We start from the raw sequence: 23,172 nt of genomic DNA on the forward strand, positions 1-23,172 counted from the left end.
GATAGATGTTTTATTTCCTTCCTTCAACTTGCTTTGGATTTAGTTGGCTCTCTTCTTTTTCTGGTCCCTTATTTTTTGTGATCTTTCTTCTTTACTAATATAGGTTTTTAACACTATAAAATTTCCTCTAAATACTGTTTTAGCTATACCATAATTGTGTTTCCAATTTCAATCAATTCAGATTATTTCCCCATTTCCCTTGTGATTTCTTCTTTGACCCATGGGTTACTTAGATGTTTTTCTTTTTTTTTTTTCCCACATTACATACAACTCTATTTTCATAACAACCATGCATCATTACATCACAGCATTCATGGGACATGGCCTCTTAACCTAAATTTACAGTAAAAAACGTTTTCAGAAATAAGTACTTATGAAAATGACAAGCTAAAATAAGCTCTTAAGGGAAACAGCTACAAAACCAGGACAGAAGGCTCCTCAGTTTTTCATCTTCTAGAAACAGCTTCACAAATCATTTAGGAAATCAGCCTAGAGGTAATCATAATAAACCACATTTCTCACCCATTCTTGAAGCCAATCTTTCTTGAGAATTGATCAAACAGCACCTGTTATTGAAGATAGTAATAAGGCCTGACCCTGATACTTAAGTTTTGATTCTCAATCAGTTTTCTGGCTTGGGCTGTCAGGAGTTACTTCCTTTAGAATCTTTACCCATGAATTTAAGTGAGTAGGCTTTAATATTATCTTCTCTTTCAGGTTCTGCAGCCTTTTCAGGCAGAAAGAAGTTGTGAATATCCATCTCAGATGCATTTGCTGTAGCTTTTGTTTTTAAGAGATAGCAGTCCATTTTGACATTAGAAAGGCAGAAATGACCTCTGAAGGCAGCCAGGGTGGTTTGAGTACACACAAATGGAATACAAATGGAAACCAAAGGGAATTTCATAGGAAGTACAGAATAAAAAGTTGTTAAGGGCCACGTTTGAACAAACTTTCAACGCCAGCTAGGAAGGGAGCTTCCCAAACCAGGTTATTTGTGACTCTGGAGAAGACCACAGCCCTGAGGGACCATGAGGGTCCCATACTAGTTGCACAGATTCAGTGAGCACAGTGTAGCACTGTGCACACTGGCACACTGTGCACCTCTTGTGCTATAGGCACAGACTGCCTTTCTGTGAGCCTGATGGCAGCTCCTCACCCCCAAGGGCTGTAGGGCCAAGCAGTGAGAACCCATTCACCCACTGTGTGTCCCACTCCATAGAAGCTGTACAAGAAATTTTGCCAGTTGCCTTCTTAGTACCATCACAGAAGTCACCCCACCGCAGCTTTGCTTGGTGTGAGCAATGCCATCACAGGAGAGCTGCCATCTTCCTTCAGCCCATGCTTCCATTTCAAACACCTAGATGTGTTTCTTTCTTATTTTCCATAGGTTCCTATACTTCCAAAATTTCTTTCAGTTGTTGATTTTTTATTCAATAGCACTGGTCCAGAAAATATACTTTGTACAATTTTTGTTAATTATGCCTTGACAAAGTTGGGAAAAAATTATAGGAAGGCATGACACAGTGACTAAAATATTCATAAAGAGATAAAATTACTTTCAAAGTTCAGTCAATTTATCCTGCTTTTGCTTTCTGCTGGGTCTTCAGATGTTTCCCCTGAGCATTCTCTAGGCTTCACATTGAGCCAGGGGCCAGTACAATAACTAGGCCTTTTCTCCTCTCTCTTAGGAATGTGCATAGCCTTTTATGAGCATGCATCCTCAAAACCACCAGGGATATGTGAGAGCTTATCAAGGCTCACGGTGGCTACCTCATTTACCCAGATCTCCCTACTGAATTTCTAGCCAGTGTGTTGGTCTGTTGCTTACCCCACCCAACTCAATGACAACTCAAGCTAGCTGTGAAGCTGGAATTCTCTGATTGCCACTGAGATTGCTACTGTTTATAATTCGCATGCACCTGCTCCAAATCAAGCAGCCCCCTCAAGTAATTCCTACACCTTACCCTACACTGGTAGAACCTCTATGCCAATAGAGCTGAAGAGCTAAAACCCTACTGTTACTTAAGATTGAGTTGTTTTTCTTGAACAAATGTTTCTAAATTTGTTGTATATCTGTGGTCAATTTCTAGAGTCCTTAAATGGATGTTTTTGAAAGATGCATCCAGTTCTTCCATTGATTTTTGAGAAAAGGACTTAGCTAGCACCATACTCTGCTATTCCAGAAGTTCCTTTCCAATACCTACCATTTTTGCATGTATCCAACACCAATTCCTTTAATATCATTTCCTAAGACTTAAATCCCTCCTCAAAGTATCTTAACTTACAACCTTGTGCTGTTTCAAAGGATTTTTCACATTAGTCACAGGTAACTGTCTGTTTATTTATATGGCTTCCTCACCAGACTCTAAACTCACAGAGGACAGGGTATATATCTCTTTTGTTCACTGACTACCGCAGCAGCTAGCATAGCATTCAACACATGGCAGACAATAAATGAAAATAATGGATTTACTTGGATTAATTAAATGAATTTAAACCCATAGACTCATTTATGGAGAGTAGCTATTGTAATTCCAACATGGAGACAGAACTGAGGTCATTTGATGGTTTCTAGCCATAATCTTTGACTCAGACTACTTATCCAAAATGTCAGATAAATGTCAATGAATATTGCTGAGGGGGAAAAAAAATTCTGTTACTCAAAACCTGGCAGCTCAGAAACATTACAACACATTGTATTTTCCAGTGAGAGGGTCACATGGATGATCAGCTACACTGCAAGAGAACTTGCAGTTACCACCACTTGATTCATGAAATATAGTTAACGTTGACTTATTTGGGCTGGCAAATATTAACATACCTCTGAACGTAAGAGTATCAAGATGCAGTACTGATATATTTCAACACACACTAAAAGCACTGCCCTAAATTATGTAAATATCTAGTGCAATGTCTTCATAACGGTGGGAATAAAATCTGTCAAGGATTTTTGGTCTCACCTTTAGTTTTAGCTAGGAAAGCAAGAACAGATGCCAGTGTCATGCTTATTTTAGAGCATCTCAAAGACATGCCCTCTGTTTATTATCAGAAGGAGACTGGGCCAGGGACAGAAAAGGACAGAACTTTCTCAGTAACTATATGGTTGTATACAGGAAGGACTCAGTGAATACTGTTTGAACAACATTTATTGAAGACTTTCAATTTTATGCCATCAGTTTTCAAACTATGCTCCATAGATTGCTACAGAAGTGCCTCAAAAAAAAGTAGCTAAGAATAGGAAAAATTGAGTGAACAGGTGCCTGACAGCTTCTATCCTTTCACCCCCACTTTTATGTGTTTTATATATTGGAGTTTTACATATTGGAGTTTCTCATAATGTTTTTTATTGGATTCATAGCCATAAAATATTTGAAAACTACTGAATTGTATTATGTAAACACAAGTGCTTGATATATTTAAAAAAAAAAAAAAAAACTTTCTCACAGATGGCCAGTAGACATATGAAAAGGTGCTCAACATCATTAACCACTAGGGACATGCAAGTCAAAACCACAATGAGATATCACCTCACACCTGTCAGAATGGCTAGAATCAAAAGACAAGAAGTAACAAGTGTTGGCAAGAATGTGAAGAACAAGGAACCCTTTGTGCACTATTGATGGAAATGAAAATTGGTGCAGCCACTGTGGAACACTGTAAAGAGATTCCTCAAAAAATTAAAAATAGAAATACCATGTGATCCAGTAATTCCACTATTGGATATTCACCCTAAGAAAACGAAAACACTAACTCAAAAAGATATTTCATCCCTATATTTACTGCAGCATTATTTACGATAGCCAGACATGGAAGCAACCCAAGTGTCCACAGATAGATGAAAATATATCATATATATGGATATATATGGATATATGATATATTATATATATACATAGATATATTCCCCAGCCATAAAAATGAATGAGGTCTTGCCATTTGTAACAACGTGAACGAACCTAAAGGGTATTATGCCAAGTGGAATAAGTCAGACAGAGAAAATTAAATACCATGTGATTTCACTTATATATGGAATCCAAAAAATAAAAATAAAAAACCAGAAACAGACCTATAAATACAGAGAACAAATCGATGGTCACCAGAGAAAAAGGGGTAGGAGGATGGGCAAAATGGGTAAAGGGGAGTGGGAGATCCAGGCTTCCAGTTATGGAATGAGTAAGTCATGGGGATAAAAGCTACAGCACAGGGAACAGAGTCATGGTTTTGTAAGAGCATTGTATGGTGACAGGCAGTAGCTACACTTGTGGTGAGTTTAGCATGACATACAGACTTGTCGATCACCATGCTGCATATCTAAAACTAACGTAACTTCGTGTGTCCACAATACCTCAATGAAAATAAATAAGTAAATAAAATAACTTTGTCACTGGATTATTGTGATTATTAAATAAAATGTTATATTTGAAAATACTTTACAAACTGTAAAATGCTTATAAAGCTAGATATTATATATGATTGTTGTCCTTGTGAAATTTGTGGCCAAAGGGAAACCACGGGGAACATATTTACGCCATACCTACATCTCAACCTCTTTGTCATTTATACTTATATTTTTCTTTGCAGAATTTTTTTTTTGGAGGCATTCATAGAATCCAGTGATTTGGTCCATTATTGTCTCTTATTGTCTCTACTAAGACAGAGTCCGCAGGGACAGAGTTTCATTGCCTATAGTGCTATCATAAAACAATGTCCTTCAAGAGAAAATGGGAAGAGCTGGAGTTTTTTAATTAAAATATCATAGTTCTACTCTGTCTTTCATGTTGCGGTGACACAAGTTAAGGAGGAACAATGTTTGTTTAAACCTGATTTTATCTCACAGCCCCATGCCTTAAGAGAAGGAAAATAAGAAACCATGTTATTTTGATAATAAAGAATGTTCTCTTAATTTCCTATTGTTGTGTACAAGATTTAGTGCTTACTCTTTAATTTCAGTGTCAGAATGTGAACTGTAATTAATTTTCATAAAATGGAAAGCAATAAAGTCAGATATTGCTGGCTGTAGAGGTTGAGATTGTATAATTTACAATTAGGGGTGGTGGGGGAAGAAACAGCCTACACATTAAATGAGTAATAACTCATCTTGGCTTCAGCTTCAGGATTACGAAAGTGGTCAAGAAAGCTGCTCAAACAAAACCCCAAATCTATGGGGTGTTTGGAACCTTCTCAGAAAAGTCTACCAAACTTGATGTCACCTCTCCCTATACCAACATTGGGATTGTTTTTATTATCATTAATTAACAATAATAATATGCATGGACTTAAATTACCATCTAATGAATCACCTAAAACCTTTCCTAGGCATTATTTGTAACAAACTATAGATAATAGACCATAACTCTATATCAACCATAAAAAAAGTCAGCTGCCTACTCATTATAAATGCAGGTTCTCTTTATCTTACCATCAGAATTTCCATACAGAAGGTATGTTTGAAATTGGGAAATATTTGTATGGTGGTTATTTATAAGTTTTAGGCTATATACTAAAACAAGGGATGCTATATATAAAACTAGACATATGTAAAACTTTTCCATATTTAAAAGAAAGCATATTCATGTTGGAGGAATTCAAATAAGCACACTTTTCTATCTTCTGTCTTGTTTGATTAAGGACGTGCTTCTTAGGGAATTAGACTATGGATTTTTCATTAGTCATTAGTCATTAAAAGAGCAGAAAGTTAAAACAGAAACTTACTCTAGAAAGCATTGGTACAAACTTTACAGTTTACAAAGATCTTCCACATACTTCATCTCAATGTAATCTTTCTTTTGCTTTTAAAGATGTATTCATTTACTTTAGAGAGAGATAGTACCAGAGGGCGGCGGGGGGTGGGGAGGGAGAGAATCTCAAGCAGACTATGTGTTGAGCATGAGCCTGACACGGAGATCATGACCTGAGCCGAAACAAAGAGTCAGGCACTTAACCAACAGCACCACCCAGGCACCCCGCAATGTAATTGTTCAATAGCCCTAAGGGGAGAACAGAGTGAACTCTGATATTCTATGTTTCAAGAAGAACACTGAGAAGTAGAGTTGCCCCTCCAAGTTCACACCACCTAATAAATGGCCAAACCAAAAACTGAATGGAGGTTTAGGACTCTCTAAATTCAGTCCTGGAACCAAAAGAGACAATAGCTAATAAGACCAAGAGAGAGTTCATTATTTCGTGTGGACCATATCCTGCAGAACTGGGCTTGAATGTATTTTCAAATATAAAGGGAAAGAAGATGGTCCCCAGACATTAAAAGGGGAACAAGGACAACAACCTCAGGTATTATTTTGAAAATGAAGGGGAAACAAATGATGATGATGATGATGATGATGATGATGGAAGAAAACAATAACCAAGTTGCAATTATTTCCAACCTATTGGAAGGTCCACAGCCACGAGACAGGTTAATGCAGAAAAGACACAGAAACTATATGGATCTTAGCTTTAGGTGCAATTAATTACCCACAGTTTATTTACCCCATAGAAAGGAATACAAATTGGACATGTTCAGTTCCCTATGGCTCTTACTGCTGGGAGCTGGAAAGTAGGTGACTGGTCAACTGGTGGTTACAATGGAAATAAAAAAGAGACCCACACTGGATCAGTGAAAGATTACAAAATAGTAAGTGATTATTTTATATACACATTAAAATTAGTGTATGTATGAGGAAAAAAATCTAGGAGAAAATTAAATCACATCGTTAATTTCAAATTTACTGAGAGGTAGATTTATGGGAAACAGTCCTTTTCTTAACCTTACATGTCTATATTACTTGATTTGTAATGAACAGTTGCTGCTTTTATAAAAGGAAACTGAACATGAGGATTACATTTTGTAAAGACCTAAGTTGCAGTCTCTCTAACTTTCCATGAAATGTATTAGTTGACCTGAGAACATTGCTCAAATTAGGTGTCAGCAGAGGCCTACATTCTAGTCTCAGCTGTCATAAAACTTTCTCCAAGAGGCCTCCCTTGACATAGATCACACACCACTGCTCTAAACGGCGTTCCTACAGATGCCCCCTGCTAGCCCTCAGTCTTCTTCCTCCATATTCCTTCTCACAGCCTGTAACTACATATGCATGTGTAAGGTTACCAGCAAGCAACACTTAAACGCAGGCAAAGGGATTCTATCCTAGGCCTCTTGCTTTAGAGAACCACACATATCAAAAATATCAAAATGAATACACTGGTTTTTTTTTTTAGACTCCAAAGAAAGAGGTTGAGAGTTCAATCTACTTTTGAGTGAATTATGGAAGAGAGATACACTGAGCAAGCTACACCATGCAAGACAAAGCATGCCAGGCTGAGAGCAAAGGAGACTGTGCTGGTTGAGGAGGAAGAAAACCTTAGCCTCTGCCCTGGGAAATGAATAGCAAGAAGCCCCCTTTGTTTGAAGTTGTTGACCTCAGAACACCCAAAGCAGATAGGGTTTCCCAAATGACTATACTCCATCCCTCTCCTCTACAGCTGCCTAAAAGAGGATGAGAAAGTGAGTCCCAGCCCAGTTCCCTGGGCACCTGCACAATGTCTGTTCCTATGCCAGTTTCTGATTCAGTCACCACCCTGGACACAACACACCTTCTTTATTGCCCTATGCCAGAAGCTCCTTGTTGCCACTCAGGGTCAAAGTTGTAAGGACTGACTTGGGAGAGAGCAGGTCTCCTTTAACCTCCAAGTTGAAAGGAAATTCCCAGAGTTTGAGCCCTGAGGTTCTAGAAGAAAATGTGAACTGGGCCAAGGTCAGAGCTTATCACTTCTAAATATTTAAATATCTGATACATGGCATCCACTTGTCCTTTTGCCCCAGGCCCCACAAATATCAGATGCAGAGCTGATTATTATTTTAATGACTGTCTTCCTTACTAATGGATATGCTCTATAAAATATAAAATATATAAAATATATAAAATATATATAAATATATATATATATAAAATATATAAAAGATCATACTTTCTTTATTTAAAGCCTTTGTATAGGGTCTAGCACAGCTTACTTATTTTATTTAAAACCCCAGTATAGGATCTAGCACACAACAAAGACATAGAGTGAACAAACAGCTAAAAACAATGTTGATACATAATATAGCCATATGCCTTGTCCTAAAAACACTTGTGAAAAAAGTTAATATCTATATAAAAATGTTGAAAAGCAAGTAGAACACAATGTGCATTAAACCTATAATTAGAACTGGAATTCCTATATTCTAGATCAGGGATGACATTATATGTTCTGATCAGCACCTACCACCTTGCAAGCCCTTAATAACTGAGAAATGGTCATTTCAACTCAGCTAGCAGCCAACTTCAGGTAAGTCACTTTCGTACATGATGCTCTCTACCAATGGGCAAATGAATGCCTCAGAGTTCAGCAAACTCTTACTAATGAACACTTCCTTTTCATAAGTTTTGAAATAATACGACGATTCATATGCAGGAGTTTGTAGGTATAAGAATGGACAAAAACAGTGATACATATTAAGGGAAAAACATATGTGAATCTACTGGTGGAAAGAAAAAGTGTTAAGGGCAGCTAAACTTACTTTTCATTTTCAATTCATTTCTAGAGCCTTGGAAAAACATTTAAGCAACAAAATAAGAAATACTGCCAGAGCACTGGCAACCCCAGAGTAAAAGAAATGGAGCAGTGTTAGCAACAGTCTGATTCAGACGAACTTAACTATTTTATACGGCCTTATGATTTATAAAGTTTTCATTACCATTGTCTCAGTTGATCTTGCACATACCATGTGAGGTTACTCACTGTCCTGTTTAATGATGAGAAAACTGAATCAGACTTTCGTTAGAATGTTGGTTGCCCCTCCCCAGTGTCTGCCTTCTCTTTTCTCCTTCCCTTGATTTATCCACACCTCCACCCTCCTCCTTATTGCCTTAGATGTTGGGGAAGGTGGGCCCCATCCCCAGCCTAAGGGCCAGTTCTGATTAACCAAGCCAAATATGGTGATCCCATTGCCCTTGCCAATGACTGGCTTAGGCAGTCCTATGTGATGCAATTCTAGCCAACCAGTATAAGGATAAATCTGAGGAACTTTCCTCTCTCTTGGAAACAGACAAAGCATGGAAGACCCTTTTCTGCCTATTTGAGTGGGATTAGATTTGATTGGGATTAGATTAGATTAGATTGATTGGGATTTGATTTGATTAGAGATTGCTATAGCCATTTCACATAGAGGTCAATGACCCAAACCTGATATCTCCAGTTCTGATCTTTCCCCCATACTTCAGATAGTACATCCACCTGACTGTTTGATAATCCCATCTGTATATTTAATTGGTACCTCAAAGTTAGCATATTCAAATCAGGTTACCATCTCAGTAAATGTCACTACCACTCATCCAGATGCTCAATGGTGAATCTAAATCTATCAAGTCCTGTGAACGCTCACCCTAAAACATAGCCCGCATCTGTCCATTTCTATGCCTTTTCAGTGTTACCGTTCTCCATCAGGTCCATTGTCTTTTGCTTGTGTTATTGCAACTCCCTGCTTCTGCTAATCTTTCTGCTTCTGCTCTAGCCCTCTTCAAAATTTAGTCTCCATGCACCAGCCAGAACCAACTTTGAGAAAAGTAAATCAAGTCATATCACTCCTTGCTGAAACCCCTCAACTGACTTTTATTCACATTCAGAATAAAATCCAAACTCCTTAAGGCAGCCTATGTGGCCCTATAATACCCCAACCCCATTAGGTCTATAAATGCATCTTCTATCCTTTTCTAGCTACTAGAACACATCAAGCTGATTGCTGCTTGAAGCCTTTGCATCCACTCCTTCCTCTGCTTGGTATGTCCTCTCACTCACATTGTAGAGTCGGCTTCATCTTGACAGGTTTCAATTAAAATCTCATATTTTCAAAAGGGTCTATCAATCTGAACTAGCCCGCACATGCTCAATCTCCACCACATCACTCAATTCTATTTTCTCCAGAGCCGTAGTATTATCTCATTCATTGATAATGTGCTTAGTACCTTTTCTCCTCACTATAATACAAACACCATGAAAACTGTAATATTTTCTGTCTTGTTTATCAGCTTTACCAGGGTTGAAAACAGTGGCTAATACAAAGATGGCACTCAATAAATATTTGTTAAATCAATGAATGAATGCTTGTCACTTTGCTCAATGCTAGAAATATCAGAATAAATAAACATTATCCCTTCTATGAACATTCTGCTCAATAATTAATTCTAGAATTTTGCTAGAGATATTGGGCTCAGAATTTAGATAATGAAGTAGGATATCTACCCAACAAGAAACACTTTCATTAAATTATTGTGTGGGTAAAAAAGTGACCTCATTATTTTAATCCACTGAAATTTGAGAGCTTTATATTATAGCTTATACCTACACTGATTAATACAGACATTTGTGTGGGTTTTACAGTAGTTGATGTACCCTGAGTAAGACAGAAGAAAAGGAGGTAAAGAGAAGGTGGGAAGGTTTGAGGGAAGGGCTTGAGGAAGAGGAAAATGTCAAGGCTTGGGAATGGGAGGGTCACTGACTAGAGAGAAACAAAAAATAGCATGACTGAGTAAAAGTGGTAAGAATTCTGGAATTAACAGATGACATACAATTTTGCCTTGAGCATGTTTATGATATATACAAATTTCTTTATCAAGTCTATTTATCGAGACTTCTCTTTAAATACAGATTAATATTGCATAAGCATTTTTTGTAACTACACAAACTTGTCTTTTCTGCTGTCAGGCCAAATCTACCCCAATCATATTTAATCAATAAACTTTCCTTGAAAATTAAGCATGTAGATTTTTTTCTACTGTGTCTCTACAATATCATTTGATATTTTCAATTCTACATTCCATTTGAATCTACTCAGTGTATTGGCTAGCTCACCCAACTTTGTGAGTATTCACAAAGTTCCTAAGCTTCCACATTGCCATTTAATATGATGATTAAAACATTAATTAATGCCATGACCATCAAAAAAATCTATACTGAAATGGTCTTTTTAGTATTCTTCACAAATGTTTGCTTGACGAGATATAAACCCACCTGACAATATTCTCATGTATCCTACATTTCTCTTCCATGTCCCTACAGTATCACAGAAACTAGTAATACTTTGCTGAATACAGGATATACGACACCTGAAGTCGCTTTTCCCCAAGTTTGTTCCATGTAACACTAATCCTGATCAAATAATTTTCAGGGATTAAAAAAACACTGCCTGAGTCATAAAACACATTATCTTAAACTGCGGTGACTTTAATTTTTTTTTAAGATTTTTTATTTATTCATTTGAGAGAGATAGAGAGAATGGGCAAGAGCACAAGCGGAGGGGAGGGGTGGAGAAAGACCCAAACTCCCCACTGAGCAGGGAGCCCGACACAGGGCTTGATCCCAAAACCTTGAGATCATGATCTGAGCTGAAGGTAGATGCTTAACTGACTGAGTCACCCAGGCACCCCCCTAAATTCTTTTTTAAAAATCTTACAATAAAGAACCTCATGAATTTTTCAACTATAATTGGCCATGGATCTCTTTGTTTTTCTTCACACAAAACCTGTTGCCTTCCCATAGAATTGGTATAATTTGAAGGTAATATAGATAAGATTGCAATTGGATTGAATATTGGATATGGGCAGAGTCAAAAACTCCAAAGTTCTGAACCTGAGAAATATGGTTGTCATCTGTTGAGATGTGTAAAACTAAAGAAGTAGTTTGGGGAAGAAAAAGATGAAAACCTTGAGTCTAGTACTGGTCATGCTAAATTTGAGGCACCTGTGAGACATCCAAGTAGAAACCTGAAATTAAGGAATAGTTTTCTGTTACATCCTCTACCATTTAAGCAACTAAATTATTGGCAAAATGACTCTAGATTATGTACATACTCAACTTTTACGGAATAGTCATTCATCATTATTGTATTTTGCCTCTGTGTCAAGAAAGCATGATATGTGTCACCTATATGACTAAGCAGTTTATGGTAACTTCCGATGACAATAATAATTCTATTTTTCTCTTTCCTCACACAGATGTTCTTTCATCTTGAGGTTTATGGATTTTCATAACTTTTATTCAATTATACACTTCCTTTATGGATTTCCATACCTTTGCATTTAATTACAGACTTCCTTCCCATTTACCTACTGCCATATATAACAAACTACCAAAAGGTTAGTGACTTAAATAACATCCTTGGTGGTGGTGCCATCATTGTCATCATTGTTAAATTGTTTTTAAGTATCTCACAATTTCATGGGTCAGGAATTCCGGACTCAGATGGAAGTTTCTTCCATTCCACATGGCACTGACTGAAGGCACTTGGTGATACTCAGCTGGCAAAGAGGTTAGAGTGGATAACTCTATTTGCATGTCTAGCATTCTAGAGGTGATGGCCGGAAGGCTGGTCACAGTTGGGGCCCCCTTGTAAGACCTCTCCAAAATGACTGTCTCAAGCTAGTCAGACTTCTTTTTTTTTTAAGATTTTATTTATTTATTCGAGAGAGAGGGCATGAAAGAGAGAGAGAGAGAAAGAAAGCACACGGTGGGCGGGGGACGCAGACTGAGGGAGAAGTAGACTCCCTGCTGAGCAGGGGAGCCCAATCCGGGCCTTGATGCCAGGAATCCAAGATCATGACCTAAGCTAAATGCAGTTGCTTAACCAACTGAGCCACCCAGGAGCCCTAGTGAGACTTTTTACATGGCCCAGGTACCTTAAAGAGATAGGAAGTAAAAGCAACCAGTCTTTTAAATCCAAGGCTCAGCAATTGTGATGTTGTCTCCTACATATTCTACTGAGCAAAGCAGTCACATAACTGACCCAGACTCAAAGGGAGGAAGGCCAAGATCTCAAGTCTAAATGAGAGACATGTCAAGGAATTTGCGGATATATTTAATTTGCTACATGTTATCATTATGATCTGACTCTCCACCATTTGCTTATTTAACTTTTCCCTGTCTTGGTTTCCTTGTCTGTAAAATGGGGATAATAAATGTATTCATTCAACAAATATGTATGGAGTATAGAGTATGCAGCAGATGGCTGAGAACAAAAAGGAGAATAAGCTGGTCTATGCTTTTAAGTAGTACACAGTCTAGACTAACAGAAGAAAAGATGTGCATTCATTCATTCTTTCAACAAGTATTTAATACATACTTACAAAACACCAATAGAAGCATATGTGTAAATCCCTGCTGTGTAACGGAATGGAATCAAGGTTGTAAAGGTCAAGTTCTTTTCTCAAACTGTATTTTAATTAAAGGGGACCTTAAAATCATTTATTTCCACATTGTGGTTGGTAAACACAGAGACTTGACCTGAGCATTCTTCTCTCAAATGACATTTAGACAAAATCCCTAGTTTCCTTTCTGGGTTCTCTCATCTTCATACTAGTTAAGAACTATACAATCACAGCCCACACAAACACATAACAAAAATGGTAGAAGACTCCATTTCTGGTTTTTTTCTGTAAATATAAAATAACTTTTTCATTTCATTCAAGTTGAATCATTTTTACACTGAATTTGAACGTCAGATGAGATGCAGGAACAATGGAGAGGCCACTGCTTGATGAGCTTAATAGAAATGACATATACTACCTGAAACCTCTCATCATTACTAAAAACCCCTTTATGAATGCAGAGTCAGGTGGATGCTTGCTGACAGGGCCTACCTGGACGTTTTCAGCCTTAGTTTGGTTTTGGCATTTCAATAATAATTTCAACCATTAATAACTCTTACTCTAAATCTTAATGAAGAGTCTTTAAAAGAAAAATCAAAAACTAAAACAGACTCCAATGTCATTGTTTTATTGATGAAGGAGATAGTAAAAGCAACACATTGTCAACATTCTGAAGTGATTTTGTAAAACTCTTAAATGGACATAGATAACTGGAAGTGGAATATAAAGTTATTGATGTTTTTTGTCTCTCATCATCCCGGGCTCATGCATTTGACAAGATACATAAAGATTTGCTCACTTTGTATTTCACTACATTTGTATTTCACCACAGGACCCTACTAAGACCTAGTTCTTAATCAAAACCTTGCCTGTGATTTTATATAAAATAATAAGTTTTAAACAAATAAATGCATTCTTATTTGTTGCCAAGCAGAACTAAGTAACAAGGCAAAATGGTTAGGTATATGCCTTTGAAGTGAGACAAGACTGATTAAATCCAAGCTGTGCCACTTCTTAAAAGACTAGAATTTCTAAGCTCAGACTCCATGTATAAAATGGAAATAATAAAAACAGAAACCACAAAGAGTAGCTAGGAGAATTTAATAATCAATTAAAGCACTTAGCGCAGTGCTTTGATATTGTATGTTTCCAGTAAATGACAGTTGTAATTTTGTCATCCTCATTGTTATTTAGGGAAGGCAGTGCAACAAAATGTCCCATTATTATTCCCCTCCCTATTGGTACTTCAACACCCACCCACCCCCATCATAGACATGCTCTTTGGTGATATCTAAACCACTGCGAAGAAAGACATGGAAGAATGAAGATTTATTGAGACAAGAGTATCAGTTCCCTGGGATAGGACTCTGTCCTATGACTCTTCAAACCAGCTCTTTGAACACAGGAGATGCTCACTAAATGTTTTTGATGATAGTAACAAGATACTTAATTTTCATGTGAAAAAATTTAACATATTTCAAAGCTATTAACAGCAAATTGATAACTTTATGCAAAAAAAGATAATACCTTTAAAAAATTCTTTTAAAATAAAATGAATTTCATGAGATTGCACAGAAATAAAGTATTAAACTCTATTATTAACATGTAAGGAGAAGTTTACTGCCTTTCACAATTTCTAATGACTATTCTCTCAAATCTTTTCAAAGTGTTGTCTCATGAACAGCCAAGCTCTCCCTGTGGATGCCTGTACCCAGAGCTGCTTTTGAATTATAAGTTTGCAACCCTGGTGAATCATGTCTCAAAGGGAGGCAAATACTAGCCCACATGATAATGCCTTTGTTACACTATGAATAAAGTGGTTGAAATCGCAAAAAAAAACTACTGATTCATGAGAATAAGCTAGTAGTAAAGGGTAAGGAGAGGGGTGGGCATTGTGTTAGCATTTTATACAACTCACGTGTCATAAATAAAAGGGAATAAAATCCCTGCCACCTACCCAAACCAGATCCTTCCTTCACCCTTTAACATGTTCTCCTGTGGTATAATTAAGGCTGGAAACCAAGCCCCAGGTTCCTCACGTGGATAGTCCTTTGGCATCTATTACACATACTTTCTATAAGGAGGAAGAATTTTCTGAACCTTTCCTCTTTATAGGCAAAAGGCCCACACACACGCTTTTTTTCTGCGAGAGTTATCTCATCTCTGAAAAAGCACCTTCACCCTCCTGAGAATCTCCGGAAGAAAAGGCCAATGAACTGGAAGAGTAGATCTGCAGATTCCCAAGGACAGTTCCAACATATCCTTCTCAAAGTCCGCAAGCCATTCCACAGAGCTGGAAACTCTCGGAAGCCAAGACAAGAACTTCGGATGCAGTGATCAAGTCTAAATAGCTTTAGAATCTGTAGGATAATGCAAAGACTATCTAGCACAGTCCAATTTCAGAGAGTCCATTTGGTGAAGATAAGATTACATCCCACTTTTAAACCCACTTAATTGCCTTTATGTGCTTAAAAGTGTTTGGAAATACGATGTTTGGTTTGAGAACGTGGACTGTGTCGTGTTCCCATCCCTCCTCATCCTTTACTTGACGGACAGCTCTTCAACAAGGTTTTTGGCCCCAGGCTGGTGACAGAGAAGTGAGGGAGCAGGCTAGGGGAAAGGAGCAGAGAGGGAGGGCTGGCACTTCAGGAGGCAACTTCCAGTCCACTTCCTTTCTTCAGAATATCACAAACCATTCTAAGAAGTGCAATCCTCCCCAATGAAACCAGTCACGTCTGACATCCTGGCTGCTCTGTATTAAACTGGCACCCAGGCACTTAACCTGCTGGATTGCCTTTCTCCAGACACCTGCCCAGCAGCAGACTAAACAAACAGGGATTCTCCACTGCGCAAAACTTGGCTTCTTTCACTGGGTCTCCCATCTGTTAAAAAGCCATTGTCTGAGAAAGTGTTCGGCTAGCTGGGGAGCGGAGAGATTGCATACTGAACTGCCCCTTTTCCCCATAAAAAGTCCTCGTTAGCATTTTCTTTTCTCCCTGGTTTTCATTGCCTGATTTATTCATTGGTTTCACCTCTTCTCCCCTCCCCCTTGGTTCGGGAGGAGAGCCTCCTTGTCTTTGGTTTCTCAGGGGTCATGTCTTTTCAGTCACCAGGACAATACCCGCTGCTGGCATCTGCTTCCAGATCCAATCAGCCATATTGTGAACACATCCTGCCAGAGAATTGTTCCTCCTTTTGCTCGGCTTTGTTGCCAATTTCATGCCATGTATTGCTCCATGTTTTGTGCTTCATGAAGCTGTCACGGGCATAAAAGTGGTCTGACCAGGGTCGTAGTAAAAGGGGTGGGAATGAAACATCCACCAAAATGTTGAGCAGGCCACCCACAGTCCATACACACACACACAAACACACGTACACACATACACTCAGACACATACAATCCCAACACTCACACCCAGCCCACACATACTTACCATCTCCACACAAACACACACAGTCCACACATGCAGAAAATACAGTCCACACACAGTCACAATTCACACACGCAATACACAGTCACATCCCCACACAACTGCCACATAGTCACAACAGAGACATGAGCACACCCAGATCTGGGACCCTCACACATTTTCTTTACTTTCCCCACGATTTAACTGGCACCCCAGTGAGATACATTATGCTTCTCCACAGGGGTAAACAGTTTTAAAAGGAGACATAGAGTTTTATTCCTTTAATAATGATAAGGAATATATTAAATTGGGGGGGTATGTAAAAGTTAAAAAAGAGTTTAGGGTTTTTTTCTTTTTTCTTCACGTATTTCTAGTCACACATATATAATAACAATCCTTTGGTGCACAATCTTAAAAACACACCAAAAAGTGCTTTACAAGGTAAGTTAGACTACTCCAGATTAAAACGACAACACCATATGGTGCATATTCACTTTTTTTGAGATATTAACCTCTCATAAAGAACAATATATAAACAGAAGGAAATGTCAACAAAAACATACACATTAACCACTTGGGAGGAAAGTGTCTATGAGCTCCCTTCTCTCTGAGTTGTGGTCCCTGAATACAGGAATATCCCGATTTATCAAGAAGCTCTTTGTAAAGCATGGATTAGCCTGTCAGAGCACAAAAGACTAAACTCCATTGCAAAGCTTTGCTGAAACCCAGACTTCAGGAGGAAGCTGCAGTTGCCCATCCCATCACCCAATGCCCACAGATTGAATTGGGCCCAACTACTGGCAGCCAGCCAGCTCAAGGGAAGTTGCCTTTCTCCTTAGTGTCATAAGTTAAGGGAAAAGAAGGACAGAAAATAGGGAATGAAAACTCAAAATCCTCACAGTGGAAATTTCACTGAAGTTTCTCATTTTATTTCTACAATGTGTTCTTCGCTTTTATTTCGAAAAGTTCTAAAGATTCTGAATGTAGCTTCTTTACAGTGTACAATATCTATATTTAGAGTTTCCCATTTTCTATTCCAGCACCATGAGTAGGTCCCCTTACAATTTTCTCTGAGGGCATTTTCTGGTTGTTGTCAGTTGTGAATGCCAAAGAGTTTTAGAGAAGAGCAGAGCCCTATGTGTGGACACAGGAAAAGGCTGCCTGCTGTAGTAATTCTCCTTTTCATCTCCACATCTCTATCAAACTCATGCAGAGGCCTATTCTGGTGCTTAACATTTCCATCCTTGGAGTCCCTTCTCTCCAGAAAGCTATAAGCCATTATCATAAGTAAAATAGATAGATAGATAGATAGATAGATAACAAAAATGCAAATCTGTAACCCTCAGAGTGCATTAAAACAAAGTTTTTAACATTCACTTCCACCAATAACCACGAGTACGGAATAGATGTTCCCAAATTAATGAAACGAAGGATGGGTAAACTGTGATCAACAGAATGAAGTATAAGCTGGAAAACCTAAAGATCTGAAGCTCAGGTGCCTAGAAGCAAGCCAGCTTTGCTTCTCTGTAGGGAATAGAGGATGGCAGGAGAAACCTGCTCCAGGAATGAGGGAGAAGAGAAGATACAAGGAGGTTAATGCCAAGACAGCCAAGCTGAGCTATATGCAACCTCCTTGGTATTTTAGAACTACTAAAGAAAGTCTCTATACCCCAAACTCTTGGCTGAGACATGATATTCTACTTGGAGCTTTATTTAATTAGCCAAAAACTTTAGTCACAACTTAAGGGCTTCACCCTGTTATGAACTAAATATTTGTGTCCTTCTCAAATTCATATGTGGAAGCCCTAACCCTCAATGTGGCTATTAGTTGAAACTGGGACCTCTCAGGAAATAATTAAGGTTAAATAAGGTCATAAGGATAGGGCCCTCCTCCAATAAGATTAGTGTCTTTAAAAGAAGAGAACTCAGAAAATGAGCTCTAGCTCTCCATACACACAAAGAAGACGTCGTGTGAGCACACAGCAAGATGGTAACCACCTAAAAGCCAAGAAAAGATGCCTCAGATGAAACCTACCTTGCTGACATCTTGATCTTGAAGTAGGAGCCTCCAGAACTGTAGGAAATACACTTCTGTTGTTTAAGCCACCCAATCATTTTACTTTGTTAGGGCAGCTTGAGCTGACTAAGACACACCGCAGGGTGAAGTAAGGGTGACTCAAAATTTCAGAGAAATGGTAAAACATATGAGCATGGCATGCCACTGTAAAAAATGGGGTACCCCTTCACAGAATGCCCTGGGACAGGATTGTTTGGAGGTGGGTCTTTTCTCTACCCTGACCTACCTCAATCTTTACTAGCCTCCTATCCTTTTGAACCCCTTAACCCCTCTGAGTGATTTCCACTCCCAAAATGTATTTCATCAGGGTTTTCTGAGAAATAGGACACATCATTGACAAAAAGTAACATATACAAAATCAAAGTGAAGAAAGTCTCACTCAAGGAACTACTAAAAACTTACATCTTACCCACCTCCCCTGGGAGCAAATTATGAACTTGGCTCCCATTCAACTTCACTGTCCACTAGACATTGGTTAAGCATCTACTTACTGTATCTCAGCTGCTACGCTGAGCTCTGACAGACAGAGATGAGTGCGTCACAGCCCCTGCCTGCAAGAGCTTCAAATCTTGACGGAAACAGGCACATCAAATGTTACAATTCCAATATATGTCACAGTATAAAAACTGTTCTATGAAAAAGTGGAATGGAGAGTAACTTCCTAGGAAAAGCACTTTCCTTCTGTAAAAGGACATTCCTTTTGCAAGTGAAAGGACCTGGTATAAGAATGAAGAGAGGAATGTGCAGTAAGGTCAAAATGAAATGTAAGATATAGAGACTCACAGGATGGGAGGGTTAAGATACTGGATACCAAGGGATAAAACAGATGAAGACCATCCTGAGAAGCTGCTTTCCATGGCACCCAGGACTGGAGGATTGTGGGAGGAGACAGTAATACCTTGGTGATACCAGTTCTGAGAAAAAACAAGATAACCTCAAATATCCAATTTCTTAACCTAACCCCTGACACCCCAATCCTTTGTTTCTCTTGTGACTTCATTATTTCTAATTTTTCAAGGGCCTTTTGAAATTTTAAATGCATCCAATGTAACCAAAGTCCAAAATATGTTCCCTTTTTTGTCATTTCATGAATTTTCCTTTCTTTCCTAGCCCTATATTACTTTTTATTTATGTTTAATAAGGACATTGAGCCAGCAAGACTCATGAGAGGGCCAGAGCCAGCTTTGTGCTCTGTGTGAGCGTGTATGTGTGTGTTAAACAATTTCATGGACATCTGTCATGCACAGTTAACTTTGCATTGCTGCATTTTAAGTGGTGGGCCCAGGCTTGGCCGGCAGTGATAAAGTAGCTGGCAGTTTTCAAAAAGCCACAGGATAACAGAGCATGAATCATAAAACACACTACTGTGTAGCAATATCCAAGTTCATTCAATGCAATGAAACCATGCAGAGGCCCTTTATCCCCAGCTAATTATGTGGAAACGTCTAAGACAATAAAGCATCTGGTGGTCTTTCTTCCCCGTTTCAATTTTTCTCAATATTGTGACAGGGGAAAGTATTGTGCCTTTCCCAGGGTAGTTGCAGTGAAGAGGAGTAAAAGCAAGGGTCAGGGAAGAGCAAATAGATGAATTTATAACTTTCTTTTTATTTATTCCTTTCCCATTGTCTCTCTGGAAGTCTTCCTTGAGGGCTGTATTTTGGGATCACTATTCTCATTGCACTCTGCTTGAATCCCCTTTTCTCCCTTTAAAAAAAAAAATACCACCCAAACTGCCAGACCTTCTAAGATTCCCTGTTGCCGATGGGGCTCTCTACCCCAATGAGCGTCCAGAAATTTAAGTCTAAGATTTATAATCACTCTCTGGACTCAGGTTAAGGGAAGAGTTCATACTTCTAGGAATAAAACCTAATATGTGATGTACTTTCTAAAAAGAGGTGATGAGAATGGTCCTTGTGATTAAGGTTTTCCCAGAGAGGGTTCCCTATAATTGCCTTGCACATGGCTCTTTTTGCCATTCTCTGGAAAACACACGCAAATGCCATGTGTTGCACTCCTGGGGGTTTTGATGAAAGCCCCTTTATAGCTAAGCGCTGTGCAATGAGACCCGAGCCAGAGTCTGATGAGGTGACTAATTGGTACCACTAGCTTAAAAAGCTAATAAGTTAATTAGATTAACTTCGTTCATGTTTGCACAAGGCTTTGAAGAGGGAAACACTACAGGAGTCCTAAGCTTCTCTGAATTGAGATCTGATGCAGCTCCATGCTGAGTACAAGCTTTCCTCTGGAAGGACATGAGTCTATTGTGGTTATATTCTGTTTTTTGTTCTATTATTTAATTCCTCAGCCACCTCCCAATCTTTCTCAAAAGCCAAATTAAAGTGACATAATATGCCTTCAGTGTCTCCTAATGCAACATTTTTAGTCATTATAAATCTAAATTTCATCCGTACCATTATGAATGTTTTTATTTTCCCACTTTCCCTATGTATTATTGTCATAACATCCAAACCATTTTAATGACAACTCAAGAATCAAGTCAGATTCTTTTTAATGCAAAGACAGAAATGACTACAAGGCAATTTAACTAAGTAATATTTGGGATAATATTAATTATCCCACTGTTTGAAAATCCAGTGACGCCCAGATATACAGTACTGTTGTTGTTTGTGGGGTTTTAGCATTAAGTAAATTTTGTATACATCATCAATGCCCCCCTTATCTATCTATCTATCTTATGTATTCAGCAAACATTAAACAAGACACTAATGTGATGCTCAAGAGATACATGGTGATGAAGACAGCCCTCAAGGAACTTTTCATCTAGGACATATAACATATCCTCTAGGTAAAATACCTCAGGGCAGAGGAAAGAAAGAGATGAAAGAGATGATTCTCCCTTGAAGGGAGACTTCAAGGACAAGATAGCTTCTGAACCGAAACTTAAATCATTTTGACAAGTGGACATGGAGGAAAGGACATACTCTGAGTGAAAGAGACTGCATAAACAAAGTTTCTGACAAGAAAGGGCACGTGGCACATCCAATTAGCAGAAAATAGTGCAGTATGGCGGAGGCACACACAAAGAAGGAAAGGAAAGACAGGGCTGACAAAGCAGATGAGATTGATCAGGAATAGTCTTTCTCAGGTTTATGGTTTTTGTGTATGTTTGTCTGAGCAGGAAAGGATGCCGGCAAGAAATAACTGGGAAGGTCAGTGAAGGCATTTTTGAGATTGTCCCTTAAAAAGCAATAAAGATCCAAACCAAAGGGTGGCAAAAGGTAATAAAAAAAGAAAGGGGGGAAAAATGATGTATCAAACACTCATGAGACTTCCAAATGAAAAAAATTTTAAGAGTGGATCACAAATCAAAACGTATGATTTAATCACATAAAATCATATTTTTTATTTTAAAAGATTTTATTTATTTGAGAGAGAGAGAGAGAGCACAAGCAGGGGAAGGGGCAGAAAGAGAAGGAGATTATGCTGAGTGAAATAAGTCAAGCAAAGAGAGTCAATTATCTTATGGTTTCATTTACTTGTGGAGCATAAGGAATAACACGGAAGACACTGGAAGATGGAGAGGAGAAGTGAGTTGGGGGAAACTGGAGGGGGAGAAAACCATGAGAGACTGTGGACTCTGAGAAACAAACTGAGGGTTTGGGAGGGGAGGAGTGTTGGGGGTTGAGTGAGCCTGGTAGTGGGTATTAGGGAGGGCACATATTGCATGGAGCACTGGGGATGGTGCATAAACAATGAATTTCGGAATGCTGAAAAAAATTAAATTAAATATAATTTTTTTAAAAGGAGAGGGAGAAGCAGACTCCTCGCTGAGCAGGGTGCCCAACTTGGGGTTCAATCCCAGGACCCCGAGATCATGACCCTAGCCTAAGGCAGACACAACCAACTGAACCACCCAGGGGCCCCAAAATAACATTTTTTTTTTAAATAAAGTTTTATCACCTCTAGATGGTAGGTTTAAAGTGCTTAGGGGGCACCTGGCTCAGTCAGTAGAACATGAGACTCTTGATCTTGGGGTCGTGAGTTCAGCCCCACATTAGGGGAAGATTTTACCTTTTAAAAAAAGTGTTTGCCAAATAATCCAGTTAAGAAATGGGCAGAAAACATGCACAGACACTTTTCCAAAGAAGACATACAAATGGCTAACAGACACATGAAAAAATGTTCAACATCACTAGCCATCAGGGAGATTCAAATCAAAATCACAATGAGATACCACCTTACACCAGTTAGAATGGCAAAAATTAACAAGACAGGAAACAATAAATGTTGGCCAGGTTGTGGAGAAAGGGATACCCTCTTCCACTGTTGATGTGAATGCAAGCTGGTACAGCCACTCTGGAAAACAGTATGGAGGTTCCTCAAGATGTTAAAAATAGAGTTACCTTATGAACCAGCAATTGCACTACTAGGTATTTACCCCAAAGATACAGATGTAGAGAAAAGAAGGGGCACATCCACCCAAATGTTCATAGCAACAATGTCCACAACAGCCTGTGGGAAAGAGCTGAGATACCCTTCATAGATGAAT

The 23,172-nt window shown here is 38.5% G+C and overlaps 1 long non-coding RNA gene and 1 pseudogene across 1 annotated transcript in view; both read right to left on the reverse strand.

Annotated features, from left to right (window-relative positions):
• Window positions 1–445: 445 nt before the first annotated feature.
• On the reverse strand, window positions 446–1,298 carry LOC125094098 (protein Mis18-beta-like; annotated as a pseudogene).
• Window positions 1,299–13,872: 12,574 nt separating this feature from the next.
• The window catches only part of LOC125093130 (uncharacterized), a 100,170-nt gene continuing 90,870 nt past the window's right edge, over window positions 13,873–23,172 (reverse strand). The window contains exon 3 of the long non-coding RNA XR_007125157.1: window positions 13,873–15,535. This is a non-coding gene — a long non-coding RNA (uncharacterized LOC125093130). The remainder of the gene's footprint in view (window positions 15,536–23,172) is intronic.

The sequence above is a fragment of the Lutra lutra genome, chromosome 2 (assembly GCF_902655055.1).
Source record: "Lutra lutra chromosome 2, mLutLut1.2, whole genome shotgun sequence".
NCBI lineage: Eukaryota > Metazoa > Chordata > Mammalia > Carnivora > Mustelidae > Lutra > Lutra lutra.